Source organism: Monodon monoceros, unplaced genomic scaffold (assembly GCF_005190385.1).
Source record: "Monodon monoceros isolate NGI ecotype Baffin Bay Population unplaced genomic scaffold, NGI_Narwhal_1 Super_Scaffold_18, whole genome shotgun sequence".
NCBI classification, from domain to species: domain Eukaryota; kingdom Metazoa; phylum Chordata; class Mammalia; order Artiodactyla; family Monodontidae; genus Monodon; species Monodon monoceros.
In genome coordinates, this window is record NW_021703774.1 from 64,417,424 (window position 1) to 64,438,739 (window position 21,316).

Consider the following 21,316-nt stretch of genomic DNA (forward strand, 5'->3'; position numbering starts at 1 on the left):
TTGAAGCTAACTGTGAAAAGTGTAATTAAAGAGAGACTTAAGGCTAGAAATTCTGGCTACCCTGGGGATAGACTGAATTAGGCCACAAAACTTTACTCTTAGCATATTAAACCAATAGCTTAAGAAAAAATTAGCCCACATGGGCCCTCACCTACATTAATAGTAAAATATCCTTTGTAAATTAATTATCAGCCAACTAACCCAGCTTTTCATCCTGAAGTAATAATCCTCTTTTAGCTAGTCACACAGCTATAAACTATAAGCAAAATGAAGAGCTCATAATCTTTGCAAGGAAAAGATAATATTAAAATCCCAAACAAAACTCTTGCCCAAAGCTTCATTTAGACCTGCCTGACAGCAAAATTGTATTAATGAGGTTAACTTTAATATAATAATTTTATATGAAACAAAAATTTGATGGTTGCAATATTTATTTTTTGCCCACAACATCAAAGGGTAAAGAATATATACTTTATACTTAATCATCCTTAGACAGGCTTAAGAACTTAAAAGAATAATAACAGTAATAACAAGGAAGAAGGAAAAAACCTTAATAACTATACGCTGGATCCATCATAGTTGACACATTTTCCAACTATTGCAAGTAGAAATGAGTTCTCCAAATGTAAACTTGATAGAAATTAAAAGTATGGATTTGCCAAAAAATCCTGCTATTTGGGATGTTTCTTACATCAAACGTAGGGTGAACTAGGTACTAAACCTACATGGTTAGAGAAATGGAGATAATACTGAAAGGAAAAAGCTTTGAAAAGTTCAGCCTGCAGCATGACACGATCAGAATAATCAGGATGATGACGAGAACAAAGCAAAAGTACAGAAAGAACTCTTAATGGGGCGTTTCATGTGAATTAGCTCATTTAGTCATCGTAACAATTTTATGATGTAATTACAACTATTATCTCTGTTACGAATGAGAAAACCAAGGCTTGTAGAGTTTAAACGGCTGCTTCAGTCACAGAATTTACACGTGAGGAAGTCTCTCCAACTGTAAAACTGCGACGGTGAATCATACAATCCCTTATCACTCAAACCTACCTGTCTGACTGCATTTCCAAGTCACCTCCTTTGCCTGGTCTTTAAATCTCTAATTCTGTCTCTGTCTGTCTTTCTCTCTGTCTCTCTCTCTCTCACACACACACGTATGGCATCTGATTATCTCTGTCTCTTACCCTAGTAATTTGGCCTTTGTAAGCAGGCAAGTGGCCCTGATGTTCTGTCCAAAGAGATATTGGGGAACATATAGCATTAAAAAGAACAGATATTGAAAAGGAAAAAAGAAACCTTCTGTTCCTTAACCCTTGGCCATTATGTCCACTTGTGATACCAACCAATGTTGCACCATCAACAGCCTTGCCAGATCTTCCCTATTCCTAAAGCTTAGCCAATTAGCTGATTTTCCTTTGGATTGGAAGAAGAACATGATTATGTGCATGAATAGATAATATGCGTTAAGTGGCCGGAAGCCATTTTGAGTGGCAGAATTCCAATTCGCGGAAACCATGAAAGTGACACCAAGTCACCACTTTGAAGCAGCCTAGGTCAGCGGCTATAGCTCCATGTTACCTATCATCACAGCACCAACCTCCAAGTTCTCTTTCTTGGCTACAATCTAAAAGTCAGATGCTGAGGCCCTTGATGGATATGCAGCAATGATAAGAAGAGAGTGCTTTACCACAAGCTGGAAGCCATCTCTGATTCAAAGTGCTGAGTGAACACTTAGTCCCCACCCCTGCTGCTCCATGTGGAAAGAGCACCTTTAGAGTCTCACTCTTGCCATCACTCCACGTGCTTACCTACTCATTTCCAGAGGGCCACGAGGGAACCGACGGGTAAGTTTGGGAATAGGAACTGGGCTTTCATAACCCATCTTTTCTTTGGTTCTGCAGAAAGCATAGGTTTTCTGCAAATGTCAGCCATTTGGTAAGCTTAGTAGTAAATCCTCTGCACTCGCCGTCACGAGATGTTAAGTCTAATTCTACGGTGCAGTATTAGGAAGCTTATTGTAGTCATGCACCTGAACTGCGTTCTCCAGCTGTACATCAGTAAACAGTAGCCATTTGAGCTCCAACTGCCTGACTTCTTTATCTCAATAAATTCAGGACCTGGTTCAGAGAAGAGGGGTATCATTTTTTTTTAATTATTTTATTTTATTTATTTTTCACTACGTTGGGTCTTCATTGCTGTGCGCAGGTTTTCTCTAGTTGTGGCGAGAGGGGGCTACTCTTTGTTGTGGTGTGCGGGCTTCTCATTGCGGTGGCTTTTCTTGTTGCGGAGCATGGGCTCTAGGCACGCGGGCCCCAACAGTTGTGGCATGCAGCCTCAGTGGTTGTGGCTCACGGGCTCTAGAGCACAGGCTCGGTAGTTGTACAGCACGGGCTTAGTTGCTCCGCGGCATGCAGGATCCTCCCAGATCCTCGAGCCCGTGTCCCCTGCATTGGCATGCAGACTCCTAACCACTGTGCCACCAGGGAAGCCCGGTATCATTTTTTTTTAACTCTCTCTTTCCCTGACAGAAATAATGTAGTGTTCCTATTAAAACATATGTCCTTTTAGATGCAAGATAAATAAAACTCAGTTACTGCTCTTAAAGTTCTCAAATGCAATGGGGAGAAACAGAAAAGTTATTTAGCGTGAAGAAATTCTAACAGAGGTGGAGCACAAGATTCACTGGAGCACCAAGGAAAGAGTAGTTGAGTCAATCACAGACCATAGCTTTACAAAGATGGTGGTGGTGTACAGGCTGATTCTTAAAGGATGAGTAGTTGTTTGCCAAGCACTGATGCACAGAAATGGACAAAGTACTCTGAGCAGATATTGGAACACTGGGTCCAACGTCCAATACAGAGTTGGGGAGGAGAAGGCAGGGTATATGTTGAAGAGTTTGGTAAACATTGGAAGCAACTGGAGTGCTTGTTAAAAACACAAATGGAGGCTTCCCTGGTGGCGCAGTGGTTGAGAGTCCGCCTGCTGATGCAGGGGACACGGGTTCGTGCCCCGGTCCGGGAAGATCCCACGTGCCGCGGAGTGGCTGGGCCCGTGAGCCATGGCCGCTGGGCCTGCGTGTCTGGAGCCTGTGCTCCACAACGGGAGAGGCCACAACAGTGAGAGGCCCGCGTAACACAAAAAAAAAAAAAAACAACAAAAAACCACAAATGACCAGGTTATACCACAAATTTACTGATCCAGAGGGAGGAGTAACCTGGGGATCTGTATTTTTAACCAGCACCCCAGGTAACTTTTTGATCAGGAAAGTTTGGGAAACACTAACTAAACTTGGGGAGCCATTGAAGAGCTTCAAGAAATGGAGGAATCTAATAAGAACAGAATTTTTAGCTGTTGATAGAGTGGAGCTTGAAGGCAGGGAGCTCACTATAATACTTTGAGGCTCTGGTGGTCCCAAATGTGCTGTTGACAATGGGCATAAAGGTCAAGGACTAAATTTAAAAGATATTTAAGGTGTAGGATGGGCAGGACTTAACTGACTGCATACTGACAATGACGGAGAAACTGGTGGTTCCTGTTTCCGACATAGGTCACTGGGTGGATAGGCTATAAGCAGGAAAGAGAATACAGTCAAGGTAGGTTTTGAGGTATCTCCTTAGCTAATGAGCAACTGTCCCTTCTGTAAGCACTGCCCCCTCTCCAAAGGAAGAGTCCACAGTAGTCTTTGCACAGTGTAGACTGGTCGTATCTTATTGATCTGGTATGGACTCTTAAAAACACTATGCCAATTAGATATTCTTTTCTGGTAATTTGTGATTGGACCTATGGAAAGCCAGAGTTTTTAAACTGTGGCTGGAATTTTAATTGTTTGTGCTGTGGGCAGCCATATCCAGAGAGACGACAGCAATAGTAATAGTAGTAGTAGCAGGAAGAAGAGGAAGAGGAGAGGTACTACTAAAGCAGGCATACCCCCAAATTAGCAGAGACTAAGAAAATAACCAGGAAGAATACCGGCAGCTTCCCATTTTTGGTTCCTATCTCTGTGTAAGACCTGGCTGTATTGCTACTCTTGTATTTCATAAACTCAACTGTGTCCTTATGATACATTCTTTTGTTCTTTGGTCTATTCAATTCAGCTCTCTTTTATGTGCCATACAGGGATAAAGACCGCATACTGGGTTTTGGACATATTAAAATTTGAAGTATCCACAGGACATCCAAGTGAAAACATCTAGTAGGATGTTTGATACATTAGTCTGGTGTGCAAAAAAGCGATGGAATGGCTGGGATGAAATACATATTTGCCTGTGTTTGGCATATAGGTTGAGGTTGAGTGAGAATGGCTATGGTCACTTAGATCGTGGGAAAGGAGATAAATATAAGCTATCTAGACACTAAAATGATTCTGGAGGAAAGTTAAAGGCTTGTTATTTCTGAGGGAGTAGAAAAGATCCTTTGGTTGTTGTGGTTAAAAACAGAATCTTCCCTAATTCTTAGAATTATTAAGTATGATTAAGGTCTAAAAACATAATTAATCTAATAATACTGTAACTGATGAGTAATGGCAGACATTATTAGAAAGAAACCTCTACGTGCAAATTTGACATAGTAGTATTTATTCCAGTTGAGCAAGAATGTTCATGCAGTGCCTTCCATTTCCTTTCAACTAGTCCCAACTACTAGTGGACAACTTTGATGACCCTATCACCTACTTCACAGAATGCAGAAATTCAGGATGCAATACAACTGATTTGCTAAAGAGATTGGGAAGGATTTCTTAGTTTAGCTACAAATGAGGACCAGAATGCCTCGTGGAGTCAAAACTTTACCACACCTACTAAATTAGCAGTGGCCCTGGGATGTGGTCCGGGATGATTTCCAAACAAGTGTTAAGCATTATTTGTCATGGGACTTTGGGCAATAAAATGTTTAACTTTTTTATTAAAGATCACTAAGACGTTTGTCAGTTATGATGGTTCCTTGGATCTTACTTGTTCCTTCTTTTTCCTTTTAAAGTCACACATTCCATTAAAATACTGTTTTAAAGTTTAGGCCCTGAAGCATATGCCATTTTCAGCATGCCATTCTTCTGTCCCAAATCCATAGTTAGTGACATAGAAAAAAGACAGGAAGGAAACATTTTAATTCTCCCAAATTTTCTTTGACCATGGAATTTGTCATTAGAAACAGAATTTTTTTAAAAATCTACTGTTGTCCGTACATTGTTAGCAATTAACACATATTAAATTTAAAAGGCATGGTTTTGGGACTTCCCTGGCGGTCCAGTGTTAAGACTCCCCCTTTCAATGCAGGGGGTGCGGGTTTGAGCCCTGGTTAGGGAGCTAATATCCCACGTGCCTTGTGGCCCAAAAAACAAAATGTAAAAAAAACAGAAACAATACTGTAACAAATTCAATAAAGACTTTAAAAAAATGGTCCACATAAAAAAAAATCTTAAAAAAAATTAAAAAATAAAAGGCATAGTCCTGAAGATAGTTAATTTTTTGTATGATATTTACTATTTTGTCAGGCATATTCAGGTACTTAGTAATTATAGCTCTGCTTTCCCCTGCAATCATAATTGAGAAATCCAAAGGATAAAATATACAGTTCAGGCAATATTGTTTCCCCTAAAAAAATTTTTATTTTTAAATTTATTTTTATTTTTTGGCTGTGCCATGTAGCTTGCGGGATCTTAGTTCTCTGACCAGGGATTGAACCCAGGCCCTGGCAGTGAAAGCACAGAGTCTAACCACTGGACCACCAGGGAATTCCTGGAAAACACATTTTAAATGAAGTGTTAGCATTTACTAAATTACAAGAAAAGGGACAGATTTAAATATACAATCTAAGCTACTTTTTCCCAAACTCAGTTCTGCAGAACACTAACATCCCACAAATTCCCAACAGGTATTTTAAATACAAGAGTATTGATTGGGTCCTGGGGAGGAGGAAAAACATGTTATAAAAGACATTGAGACAATTGAGACAAACTGAATATGGACTGTATATTGAATATTTCTGTATCAATGCTAAATTCCAAGGGTGTGATAAAGGTTTCATGGTTATAGAGGACAATGTTTTTATTTATTTATTTATCTATTTTGGCCGCACCACGTGGCATGTGGGATCTTAGTTCCCCGACCAGGGATTGAACCCACGCCCCCTGCATTGGAAGTGTGGAGTCTTAACCACTGGACCGCCAGGGAAGTCCCCAATGTTTTTATTCTTAGGAGAGTCATGCTGAAGTACTTAGGGGTCAAGTGTCATGATATCTTCAACTTTCAAATGGTTCAGAAAAAGAGAAATTGCCATTCACTTGTGTATATAAAGGGGGAAGAGCAAGAGATAAAACAAATGTGGCAAATTCCTAGAGGGGGCCGGATCAAGATGGCAGACTAAAAGGACATGGAGCTCACCTCCTCCCACAAACACATCAAAAATACATGTGGAACAATGCTCACAGAATACTTGCTGAACGCTGGCAGATCTCATAAAACAAAACTGCAAGAAAGATCACCAAGTAACTGGGTAGGATGAAAGAAAAAAAAAAGGAATCGGGACTGGAGGAGGAAACTGTGAAAGAGGAAATGTTCCCTCACCCTGAGAAGCCCCTTCACCAGTGGGGAGGTCAGCCAGGACAGAAAGGAAGCTTCAGAGGCTCAGAGGAGAGTACAGCAGCCAGCTTGCAGCAGGCAGAACAGAGAGAGACCAGCACAGAGGGTCTGTGCCACCTCTCTACACTCCCCAGGCCCAAGACGTGTCTGCTGGTGCACATGGGGGCTGGATGCTGAAACTCTGGCTTCAGCAGGCAGACCCAGGGAGAGGGCTGGGGTAGGCTGCATGGAGACAGTCTGAAGGAGCTGGAGTGTGGTCTGGGCCACACCCAGGGTGTGTGCAGGAAGGAGCCCAGGTCCGCCACTGAAGCCCCATTGCTAATTTGCGTGCTCAAAGGGAGGGGCTGGGCCCACCATAGCAGCCTCATTCTCGGCCTGCTCACAGCTGGTGCAGTTCCACCTCTAAGAGTTCTGGGACCATGCAAGCACTGGCGGCTGCCCCCATGCAGAAGCAGAGCTGAAATCCTAGCCCTGTCTCAGCGGCTGTGCAATCCATAGATTTATGTGCTGGCAGTGTTTTTGTAAACTCATTGCCCGCGGGACATCCAAGTGGATTACTGGTGCTCCTGCAGCTGCACGGGTCCAGCAATGGTGGCTGTGGGCTCTGTGGGTGCACACATGCTGAGGCAGGGCTGGAGTCTGGGCAGACTCAGTAGCTCCCACTGCGGGTCCGGATGCGTTACTGCAGTGGTCCCTGTGCCTGACCTCAGCAGTTCTGTGCCAACAGATCTGCATTTGTGGCTTTGTGTACAGTGCCTGAGGGAAAACTTGTCCGATTAGCTGAATTCCCACAGTTGAGGCAGGGTCGATGGCAGTGCCAAAAACAGTGTAATTTGTGAGCCCACACAACAGGTGACAGGTGACACCACAGAGCACACTTCCCGGTGGACAACTCCTGTGAAGTAATACTCAGTGGCTCCTCTCCCAGCAGGAACACTCCAGCCCCACCTACCTCACACCGCAGCTCAGAAACAGATGTGGGGGAGTCTATTCCAACAACAGGAGAGCAGACCTGTCTCCACAGGTCTGTGACAACCACAGAGCAAAGAGGAGGCTCCACTCAACAACCAGTTCATGCTCTGGTCATCACAACAACAATCACATCCCCTAACAAGGGGATAACGGCCAGCACACACTGAGGAAAAATGAGGCAGGCATCCATACTAAAAACAGCCCTTGCACCAAAAATATTGGACTCATGGAGGCTACACAGGTACACTCCTATATAAAAACAGCCCTTCAAGACCACAGTAGATAACAGTTTCTCCTAAACTCATATAGAGTCAGAGAAATATAAGTAAAATGAAGAAGCAGAGGAACCACTCCAAGTTAAATGGTCAAGAGAACTCCCCTGAAACAAACAATGAAACAGACCTCTTCAGTCTGGTAGACACCAAGTTCAAAAAAGAGATAATTAAAATACTGAAGGAATTAAGAAAGGCTATTGAGGACTTCCCTGGTGGCTCAGTGGTTAAGAATCCACCTGCCAATGCAGCGGACATGGGTTCGAGCCCTGGCCCAGGAAGATCCCACATGCTGTGGGGCACATAAGCCCGTGCACCACAACTACTGAGCCTGTGTTCTAGAGCCTGTGAGCCACAACTACTGAGTCTGCATGCCACAACTACTGAAGCCCATGTGCCTAGAGCCCATGCTCTGCAGCGAGAGAAGCCACCGCAATGAGAAGCCCGCATACTGCAACAAAGAGTAGCCCCCGCTCACTGCAACTAGAGAAAGCCTGCACGCAGCAATGAAGACCCAAGGCAGCCAAAAATATAATTAATTAATTAGTTATTTTAAAAAAGAAAAGCTATTCATAGAAATATGGATCACTGTAAAAAGGAACTAGAAACTATAAAGAGGAGCCAAGAAAAATTAGAAAACTCTTTTGCCAAGATGAAAGCTGAGCTAAAGGCAATGAATAGCAGAATGAATAACGCAGAAAAATGAATAAGTGATCTGAAATATAGAATAATGTAAATCACCCAACAAAACAGCAGACAGAAGGCCAAATGAAAAAAAAAAAAACAAATAAAAGCAGCATAAGAGACTTATGGGATAATACAAATTGTGCCAATCTGTGCATAATAGGAGTTCCAGAGGGCAAAGAAGGAGAAAATGGGACTGAAAATGTATTCGAAGAAATTATGGCTGAAAACTTCCCAAACCTAAAGAAGGAAACAGATATCCAGGGACAGGAAGCACAGAGGATACCAAACAAGATGAACCCAAACAAACCTACACCAAGACATTATAATTAAAATGGCAAAAGTTAAAGGCAGGATTCAAAAGTCAGCAAGAGAAAAACAAAGAGTTAATTACAAGGGACCCCCTGCCATAAGGCTATCAGCTGATTTCTCTACAGAAATGTTGCAGGCCAGAAGGGAGTGGCAAGATATATTCAAAGTCCTGGAAGGGAAAAACCTGCAACCTAGGATCCTCTACCCAGCAAGATTATCATTTAGAATAGGAGAGAGGAAGAATTTCTCAGACAAGCAAAAACTGAAAGAATACAGCAATATTAAACCTATCCTAAAAGAAATATTAAAAGGTCTTTTTGAAATAGAAAAGAAGTAAGAATCTATAAGAAAAAGAAAATGACTATAGAGTAAATCACTTAAATAAGTCTGTACATAGATTATCAAAAAAAATTATTTTTTCAAATTTTTGTGAAAGTGATGAAAACTGCAATGAACAGCAAAAGGATAAGCATGAAGATGTAAAGGAGGGCATCAAAATCATAAAATGGCAGGGAGGAGAGTAAGAAAATGTAGATTTTCTTTTCTTTTTTTAGAATGTGTTTGAACCTATATGACTACCAGTCTAAAGCAAGTAGATATAGTAATGGGTTAACATACTTAAAAAACAGGGGAACCAGGAATCAAAAATATACAATAGATTCACAAAAACCAAAAAGCAAAGAACACAACCATAATACAAAAGAAAACCATCAAACCACAAAAGGAAAAACAAAAAGAAACAAAGAAGAAATACAAAATCAACTGGAAAACAAGGTATAAAATGGCAACAAACACATATCTATCAATAATTACCTTATATGTCAATGAACTAAATGCTCCAATCAAAACACATAGAGTGGTACATTGGATAAAAAAAACAAGAGCCTACAACATGCTGCCTACAAGGGACCCACTTCAGGGCAAATAACACACATAGATTAAAAGTAAGAGGATGGAAAAAGATATTTCACTCAAATGGAAATAAAGTGAGGGTAGTAATATTCATATCAGATAAAATAGACTTTAAAGCAAAGGCCATAAGGAAAGATAAAGAAGGACCTATATAATGATAAAAGGATCAATACAAGAGGATATTACACTCATTAACATATATGCACCCAATATAGCAGCACCAAAATGCATAAAGGAAATACTAGCAGACATAAAGGGAAAAACTGATGGGAATACAATAATAGAAGGAGAATTTAACACCCCACTCACATCAATGGACAGATCTTCCAAACAGAAAATAAGCAACAGAGATCTTAAATCATACAACAGAACACTTAGGTTTAATTGATATTTTCAGGACATTACATCCAAAAAACAAAAAAAACCAATACACATTCTTTCCAAGTGCACATGGAACATTCTCTAGGATTGATCACATACTAGAACACAAAACAAGCCTCAACAAGTTTATGAGAATAGAAATTATTTCAAGCATCTTTTCTGACCACAACAGCATGAAATTAGAAATCAACCACGGAAAGAGGAACAAGAAAAAAACAATTATATGAAGACTAAACAACATGCTACTAAAAAACCAATGGGTCAACAATGAAATCAAAGAGGAAATTAAAAAATACCTTGAGAAAAATGGCAATGAAAATACAACCATACAAAATCTATGAGATGTAGCAAAAGCAGTCCTAAGAGGGAAGTTCATAGCAATACAGGCCTTCCTCAAAAAACATGAAAAATCTCAAATAAAAAACCTAACCTACCATCTAAAAGAATTAGAAAAACAAGAACAAACAAAACCTAAAGTCAGCAGAAGGAAGGAAATAAACATCAGAGGGAATTAAATATTGATAAAGTAGAGATTAAAAAACAAACAACAACAACAAAAAAACCCAAGAGCTTGTTTTGTGAAAAGGTAAACAAAATCGACAAACCTCTGGCCACGTTTACCAAGAAGAAGAGAGTGGACTCAAATAAACAAATAAGAAATGAAGGAGGAGAAATAACAACCAACACCGCAGAAATACAAAAGATCATAAGAGAATACTATGAACGGTTATATGCCAACAAACTGGATGACCTAGAAGAAATGGACAAGTTTCTAGAAATATACAGCCCACCAAAAGTGAATCAAGAAGAAATAGATAATTTGAACAGACATATCAATAGAGGTGAAATAGAATCTATAATAATAATAATAAAAAAAAAAAACTCCCTGCAAACAAAAGTCGAGGTCCAGATGGATTCACTGGGGAATTCTACCAAAAATACAAAGAAGAAATACAAAAATATACTGATCCTTCTCAAACTCTTCCAAAAAAATTGAAGAGGAAGAAACACTCTCAAAGTCATTCTATGAAGCCACCATCATCCAGATATCAAAATCAGACAAAGACACTACCAAAAAAAAAAATTACAGGCCAATATCTTTGATAAATATAGACTGAAAAATCCTCCACACAAAATTAGCAAACTGAATCCAACAACATATAAAAAAGATCATACACCACGATCAAGCTGGCTTCATCCCAGGGTCACAAGTATGGTTCAACATATGCAAATCAATCAATGTGATACACCACATCAACAAAAGAAAAGACACACCACATGATCATTGCAATAGATGCATAAAGGCATTTGATAAAAATTCAACATCCATTCATGATAAAAACTCTTACCAAAGTGGGTATAGAGGGAATGTACCTCAACATAATAAAAGCTATTTATGACAAACCCACTGTCAACATAATACTAAAAGGTGAAAAGTTGAAAGCCTTCCCACTAAAATCTGGAACAAAACAAGGATGCCCACTCTCTATTTAACACAGTATTGGTCCTAGCCACAGCAATCAGACAAGAAAAAGAAATAAAAGGTATCCAAATTGGAAGAGAAGAGGTAAAACTGTCATTATATGCAGATGACATGATACTATATAAAGAAAACCCTGAAGACTGCACACAAAAACTACTTGAACTGATAAATATATTCAACAAGGTAGCAGGATACAAGATTAGCATACAGAAATCTGTTGCATTTCTTTACAATAACAATATCAGAAAGAGAAAGTAAAAAACAAAAAAAATCCCTTTTAAAATTGCACCCAGGGCTTCCCTGGTGGCACAGTGGTTGAGAGTCCGCCTGCCGGTGCAGGGGACACCGGTTCGTGCCCCGGTCCAGGAAGATCCCACATGCTGCGGAGCGGCTGGGCCCGTGAGCCATGGACGCTGAGCCTGCGTGTCCGGAGCCTGTGCTCCGCAACGGGAGAGGCCACAACAGTGAGAGGCCCACGTACAGCAAAAAAAAAAAAAATAATAACCTATGGACTGGGAGAAGATATTTACAAACACAACTGACAAGGGCTTAATTTCCAAAATATACAAACAGCTCATACAACTCAATAACAAAAAAAAACAATCCAATCCAAAAATGGGCATAAGACCTAAACAGACATTTCTCCAAAGAAGACATACAGATAGCCAATAGGCACATGAAAAGATGTTCAACATCACTAATTACTAGAGAAATACAAATCAAAACTACAATGAGTTACCACCTCACACCAGTCAGAATGATCATCTCTACAAATAGAAGATGGCGGTGTAGGAAGATAAGAGTTAGCATCTCCCCACAACTAGGGCACGTGCCTGCCACTGGTGGGAGACTCTGACCCCCAAGGAGATGGGAGGAACCCCAGAGTGAACTGGTAGGATGTAGGAGGACCGAGGGGGGAGGAGAAGTGGAGGCCAGACAAGATAGCGCCCCTGAGGCCAGGGAGATCAAGAGAGGCAGGTGGGAGGGACTCTCTGGGAAGAGCAGGAGAGGAGTGGAGGGCGATCTCCAGGCCCACTCGGGCCAGGGAACTTGCTGAGCCCCCAAGCCGGTTGCCGTGCCTCCAAAGCCCCATCCAGGCCACATGGGTCCTGGGGGCATAGGAGGGAGGCCAGGGGAGATCAGGAGTGGTAGGCAGCAGGGGACACCCAGGAGGAGCGGGAGAGGAGCGGAGGGTGACTGCCCTGCCCACTCAGGCCTGGGGAGCCTGCTGAGGTCCCAGGCTGATCCCCCGCCCTCCAAAGCCCCCTCCAGGATGCATGGGTCCTTGGGGGCACAGTAGGGAGGCCGGGGGGGGGAGGGGGTTACTGGATCAGGAGAGGCAGGTGGGAGGGGCTCTCAGGAAGGAGCAGGAGATGAGTGGAGGGTGATTGCCCCACCCACTGGGGCCCAGCGAGCCTGCTGAGCTCCCAGGTGGATGCCCTGCCCTCCAAAGCCCCCTCTAGGCCATGTAGGTCCTTGGGGGCATAGGAGGGAGACCAGGGAGATCAGGATAGGCAGGCAGGAGGGGCCCTCCCAGACCCCAGACCTGAGAAGCAGGAGAGGAGGGCATTTGCCCCACCCACTTAAGCCCAGGAAGCCTGCTGGGCTCCCTGGTGAGGTACCCTGCTCTCTAAAACCAGGGGTGGGGGGCACGCCTGGGCCCCTTATGTTCCTTGAGCCTAAGCCCCATCCCCCACATCCCCCAGGGCCTTTTCCAGCCCTGTGGGTCCTGACCATTGGCCCCACCCACCATCCAAACCTTGCCCTTGCTGTAGGCCCCACCCTCCACAGCCAAGGCCTTCCCCTCCCCACCTTTTTTTTTTTCCTTTTCCCTCCTGCTCTTTTTTATTATTGCCTTACTGATGTACCTTCCGGTTGTTGATTCATCTATATTTTTATTTTTACATTCTTTCTAACATATCTGTTAGCTTCCTAGTCTAATTTTATTTTTTACTTTGTTATTGCTGTCTTTTTTTTTCTTTTTTGCTGCCCCACGCGGCTTGCAGGATCTTGATTCACGAGCCTGGGGTCAGGCGGAAGCTCCTGCAATGGGAGCTCTGAGTCCGAACCACTGGACTAGCAGAGAACCTCAGACCCCAGGGAATATTCATCGGAGTGAGGTCTCACAGAGTTCCTCATCTCAGCACCAAGACCCAGGTCTACCCAATAGCCTACAAACTCCAGTGTTGGAAGCCTCAGGCCAAAAAAACCAGTAAAACAGGAACACAATCCCACTCATAAAAAGAAAAAAAATGAAATGGCCAAAAAATATGTCACAGATGAAGGAGCAAGGTAAAAATCTACAAGACCAAATAAACGAAGAGGAAATAGCAATCTACCAGAAAAATAATTCAGACTAATGATAGTAAAGATGATCCAGAATATCGGAAATAGAATGGAAGCACGGATTGAGAAAATACAAGAAATGTTTAACAAAGATCTAGAAGAACTAAAGAACAAACAAATAAAGATGAACAACACAATAACTGAAATGAAAAATACACTAGAAGGAATCAATAACAGAATAATGGAGGCAGAAGAATGAATAAGTGAGCTGGAAGACAAAATGGTGGAAATAATTGCTGAGGAGCAGAAGAAAGAAAAAAGAATGAAAAGAATTGAAGACAATCTCAGAGACTTCTGGGACAACACTAAATGCACCAACATTTGAATTACAGGGATCCCAGAAGAAGAGAAAAATAAAGGTTCTGAGAATATATTTGAAGATATTATAGTGGAAAATTTCCCTAACGTGGGAAAGGAAAGAGTCACCCAAGTCCAGGAAGCACAGAGAGTTCCATACAGGATAAACCCTAGGAAAAACACACCAAGACATGTATTAATCAAACTAACAGAAATTAAATTCAAAGAAAAACATATTAAAAGCAGCAAGGGAAAAACATACAAAGGAATCCCCATAAGGTTATCAGCTGATTTTTCAGTGGAAGCCTCTGCAGGCCAGAAGGGAGTGGCAGGATATGCTTAAAGTGAGGAAAGAGAAAAACCTACAACCAAGATTACTCTACCCAGCAAGGATCTCATTCAGATTCAATGGAGAAGTCAAAAGCTTTTCAAACAAAAGCTAAAAGAATTCAGCATTACCAAACCAGCCTTACAACAAATGCTAAAGAAACTTCTCTAAGCAGGAAACACAAGAGAAGAAAAAGACCCACAAGAACAAACCCAAAACAATTAAGTAAATGGTAATAGGAATACACAAATGGATAATAACCTTGAATGTAAATGGATTAAATGCCCCAACCAAAAGACAAAGACTGGCTGAATGGATACAAAAGACCCACATATATACTGTCTACAAGAGACCCACTTCAGACCTAGGGACACATACAGACTGAAAGTGAAGGGATGGAAAAAGATATTCCATGCAAATGGAAATCAAAAGAAAGCTGGAGTAGCAACACATATATTAGATAAAATAGACTTTAAAATAAAGACTGTTACAAGAGATAAGGAGGGACACTACACAATGATCAAAGGATCAAGCCAATAAGAAGATATAACAAGTATAAATATATATGCACCCAACATAGAAGCACCTCAATACATAAGGCAAATGCTAACAACCATGAATGGAGAAATCGACAGTAACACAATAATAGTAGGGGACTTTAACACCCCACTCACACCAATGGACAGATCATCCAAACAGAAAATAAATAAGGAAACACAAGCTTTAAATGACACAATAGACCAGATCTAACTGATATTTACAGAACTTTCCACCCAAAAGGGGCAGAATACACTTTCTTTTCAAGTGCACATGGAACATTCTCCAGGATAGATCACATCTTGGGTCACAAATCAAGCCTTGGAAAATTTAAGAAAACTGAAATCATATCAAACATCTTTTCTGACCACAACGCTATGAGATCAGAAATCAATTAAAGGAAAAAACTATAAAAACCACAAATACATGGAGGCTAAACAGTGCGCTACTAAATAACCAAGAGATCACTGAAGAAATCAAAGAACAAAGAAATACGTAGAAATAAATGACAACAAAAACAGGACGACCCAAAGCCTATGGGATGCAGCAAAAGCAGTTCTAAGAGGGAATTCTAGAGCAATTTGATCTCACTTCAAGAAACAAGAAAAATCTCAAATAAACAATCTAACCCTACACTTAAAACAACTAAAGAAGAACAAAGAAAACCCAAGTCAGTAGAAGGAAAGAAATCATAAATATCAGAGCAGAAATAAATGAAATAGAAACAAAGAAAACAATAGCAAACATCAATAAAACTAAAAGCTGGTTCTTTGAGAAGATAAACAAAATTCATAAACCCTTAGCCAGACTAATCAAGAAAAAAAGGGAGAAGACTCAAATCGATATAATCAGAAATGAAAAAGGAGAAATCACAACTGACACTGCAGAAATACAAAGGATTATAAGAGACTACTACAAATAACTATAGGCCAATAAAATGGACAACCATGAAGAAATGGACAAATTCTTGGAAAGGTACAATTTTCCAAGACTGAACCAGGAAGAATCAGAAAATATAAACAGACCTATCACAAGTAATGAAATTGAAGCCATAATTAAAAATCTTCCAACAAACAAAAGCCCAGGACCAGATGGCTTCACAGGCAAATTCTATCAAACATTTAGAGAAGAGTTAACACCAATCCTTCTCAAACTCTTGCAAAAACCTGCAGAGGGAGAAACACTCCCAATTTCATTCTACGAAGCCACCATCACCCTGATACCAAAACCAGAAACAGATATGACGAAATAGAAAATTACAGACCAATATCACTGGTGAACACAGATGCAAAAATCCTGAACAAAATACTAGCAAACAGAATCCAACAGCACATTAAAAGGATCATACACCATGATCAAGTGGGATTTATCTCAGGGATGCAAGAATTCTTCAATATACACAAATCAATCAATGTGATACACCACATTAACAAGTTAAGGAATAAAAAACATATGATCATCTCAATAAATGCAGAAAAAGCTTCTGACAAAATTAAAACCGATTTATGATAAAAACTCTCCAGAAAATGGGCATAGAGGGAACCTACCTCAACATAATAAAGGCCATATATGACGAACCCACAGTAAACATCAAACTCAATGGTGAAAAACTGAAAGCACTTCCACTAGGATCAGGAACAAGACAACGATATCCACTCTTGCCACTCTTATTCAACAGTTTTGGAAGTCCTAGCCACGTCAGTCAGAGAAGAAAAAGAAATTAAAGGAATATAAATTGGAAAAGAAGAAGTAAAACTGTCACTATTTGCTGATGACATGATACTGTCCATAGAAAATCCTAAAGATGCCACTGGAAAACTACTACAACGAATCAATGAATTTGGTAAGGTTGTAGGATACAAAATTAATGCACAGAAATCTCTGGCATTCCTATACACCAACAACGAAAAATCAGAAAGAGAAATTAAGGCAACACTCCCATTTACCATTTCAACAAAAAGAATAAAATACCTAGGAATAAACCTGCCTAAGGAGGTGAAAGACTTGTACTCAGAATACTATGAAACACTGATGAAAGAAATCAAAGATGACATAAACAAATGGAGAAATATACCATGTTATTGGATTGGAAGAATCAATATTGTGAAAATGACTATACTGCCCAAAGCAATCTGCAGATTCAGTGCAATCCCTATCAAACTACCAATGGTATTCTTCACAGAATTAGAACAAAAACATCTTACAATTCGTATGGAAACACAAAAGACCCCGAATAGCCAAAGCAATCTTGAGAAGGAAAAACGGAGTTGGAGGAATCAGGCTCCCCAACTTCAAACTATACCACAAAGCTACAGTAATCGAGACAGTATGGTACTGGCACAAAAACAGAAATATAAATCAATGGTACAGGATAGAATGCCCAGAGATAAACCCATGCACATATGGGCACCTAATTTACGACAAAGGAGGCAAGAACGTACAATGGAGAAAAGACAGCCTCTTCAGTAAGTGGTGCTGGGAAAACTGGACAGCTACATGTAAAAGAATGAAATCAGAACACTCCCTAACACCATACACAAAAGTATACTCAAAATGGATTAAAGACTTAAATGTAAGACCAGACACTATAAAACTTTTAGAGGAAAACATAGGAAAAACACTCTTTGACATAAACCACAGCAAGATCTTTTTTGACCCACCTCCTAGAGTAATGGAAATAAAAAGAAAAATAAACAAATGGGACCTAATGAAACTTAAAAGCTTTTTCACAGCAAAGGAAACTATAAACAAGACGAAAAAGACAACCCTCAGAATGGGAGAAAATATCTGCAAACGAAGCAACAGACAGGGTATAAATCTCCAAAGCAAACAGCTCATGGAGCTCAATATCAGAAAAACAAACAATCCAGTTAAAAAGCAGGTGGAAGAGCTAAATAGACATTTCACCAAGGAAGACATACAGATGGCCAAGAGGCACATGAAAAGATGCGCAACATCACTAATTATTAGAGAAATGCAAATCAAAACTACAATGAGGTATCACCTCACACAGGTCACAATGGCCATCATCAAAAAATCTACAAACAATAAATGCTGGAGAGGGTGTGGAGAAAAGGGAACCCTCTTGCACTGTTGGTGGGAATGTAAACCGATACAACGACTAAGGAAAACAGTATGGAGGTTCCTTAAAAAACTAAAAATAGAACTATCATATGACCCAGCAATCCCACTACTGGGCATATATCCTGAGAAAAACATAATTCAAACACAATATTCATTGTAGCACCACTTACAATAGCCAGGACATGGAAGCAACCTAAATGTCCAACAACAGATGAATGGATAAAGAAGATGTGGCACATATATACAATGGAATATTACTCAGCCATAAAAGGAAACGAAATTGAGCTATTTGTAGTGAGGTGGATGGACCCAGAGTCTGTCATACAGAGTTAAATAAGTCAGAAAGAGAAAAACAAATACTGTATGCTAACGCATATACATGGAATCTAAGAAAACAAAAATGGTACTGATAAACCTAGTTGCAGGGCAGGGATAAAGAGGTAGACATAGAGAATGGACTTGATGACATGGGGTGGGAGGGCGAAGCTGGAGCGAACTGAGAGTAGCATCGACATATATACACTACCAAATGTAAAACAGTTGGCTGGTGGGAAACAGCAGCACAGCACAGGGAGATCAGCTTGGTGCTTTGCAATGACCTAGAGGGGTGGGACAGGGAGGATGGGAGGGAGGCTCAAGAGGGAGGGGATATGGGGACATGTGTATGTATACGGCTGATTCGCTTTGTTGTGCAACAGAAACTAACACAGTATTGTGAAGCAATTATACTCCAATAAAGATGTATTAAAAAGATAAAAGTCTACAAATAATAAATACTGGAGAGGGTGTGGAGAATAGGGAACTCTCCTACAGCGCTGGTGGGATTGTAAACTGGTGCAGCCACTGTGGAAAACTGTACGTAGGTTCCTTACAAAACTAAAAATAGGGCTTCCCTGGTGGCGCAGTGCTTGAGAGTCCGCCTGCCGTTGCAGGGGACACGGGTTCGTGCCCCGGTCTGGGAAGATCCCACATGCCGTGGAGCAGCCAAGTCCATGAGCCATGGCCGCTGAGCCTGCGCGTCCGGAGCCTGTGCTCCGCAATGGGAGAGGCCACAACAGTGAGAGGCCCGCGTACCGCAAAAACAAAAACAAAAAAACCCCCTAAAAATAGAGTTGCCACATGGTCCAGCAATCCCACTCCTGGACATATATCCAGACAAAACTATAATTCAGAAAGATACATGGTCTCCAATATTCATAGCAGCACTATTCACAACAGCCAACACATGGAAGCGACTTAAATGTCCATCGACAGATGAATGGATAAAGAAGATGTGGTATGTATACACAATGGAATATTACTCATCCATAAAAAGAATGAAATAATGCCATTTGCAGCAACATGGGTGGACCTGGAGATTATCACACTAAGTGAAGTCAGTCAAAGAAAGACAAATATCATATGATATCACTTATATGTGGAATCTAAAATATGGCACAAATGAACTTATTTATGAAACAGAAACAGACTCACAGATATAGAAAACAAACTTACGGTTACCAAAAGGTAAAAGGGGTGGGGGAGGGATAAATTAGGAGACTGGGATTAGCAGATACAAACTACTATATATAAAATAGGTAAACAACAAGGTCCTACTGTATAGCACAGGGAACTGTATTCAATATCCTGTAATAAACCACAATAGGAAAGAATATGAAAAAGAATATATATATATATATATAACTGAATCACTTTGCTGTACACCAGAAACCAATACATTGTAAATCAACTATACTTCACAAAAAAAGTTTTTAATGTGGCAAAATGTTAACAATAGGTGAATTTAGGTGAAAAGTATATTGGCATCAACTCATACTATCCTTCTCTTTGTTTAAACAGGCTTCTGTTCAAGACTTCTCTAATAAAATTGGGAAAATGTATGCAGCATATCCAACTTACTTAACCACGGAATATTTTCATCCTACCCTGCTCCCCAAAGCTTCTCTTAATATCATACAGCATGTTAGTGTTCCAAGGATATAGTCTGGGAAATACTGAGCTAAACACTAATAGACTCTTCTCTAAGTTCAGCTGTTCAGTTCCTGATTAACTAAAAACTTTGGCTTTCATTCTTAAAGCTGAGCCTTTGTATGTTTGATCCTTTCTCTCGTAACAGTTTGTCTAAACATGCTCTGAAATGCAGGTTTGCCTTTTTAAACAAACAAAAAATATGGCACGGAAAATGGGCTTTTGGAAATAGTTTAGTAATTATGTGTTGCAAACTCTCTTGTGTTCTATCCTGTTTTATAAGTCAAGGATTCTTATTAAAAATTGCAGAATGGTGGAGAGAAGTACAAATTACAATGAAACACCTCATGTTTTTAAACTGGAAATTTGCTTTGCTTTTTAATATAAGCATGCTAAGACTCAAGGATTTGGGTTTTTCAGACATACAGTTTTATGCAGTAGAAGGAAATTAAAAACTCAAATTCCTTAACTGTAAGACCACATACACTCTTTCACAAAAATAATTAGCCATATCTTTAAAAAGTCCAAAGAAAGTCTACCCTTCCAAATTCAATAACGTGATTCATTGCCAATGTTATTATTCACGTGTCAATAGGTTAACATTTTATAACTGTTCCCTTTTGCTTTGTAATTGAAGTAGAAACTACCAAATTGTCATTCTTTGAAATATTGAAGTCATCCATAACCAACTGGCCGCCAGTTCTACAAACTCATTTTCAAATCAACAAACATTTATTGGGCAATTACTGTAGTCCAGCATGGTGCTAGGTGCTAGGGATACAGATCAGAATATGGTGACCCAATGTCCTCAAGGAATGCACTTTGGGCAAAACAAAATGGTAAGTCTAACCACATTGGAAATACATGTATACAAGTACGAAGTTGGCACAGAAGCATTAATGATATTTTGGGGGGAGGTGGGAAGTTGGGGGTGGAGTTTAGGGAAGTTAGCTTGAGAAAGTGACAGTTGAGCTGTTTTAAAAGATGAGCAGGATTTCATCACACAGGTAAGGTGGGGCGACAGAGAATTGAATGACATTTTGATAAGAAGCTCAGATACAAGAAAAAGCATGAAATTTGTAGAAAGATGGATAGTTTAGTCCAGACGAAGCATAAAGTATAAACAGAGAGGAAATGCAGCAAGATTTGTAGGAGGAGC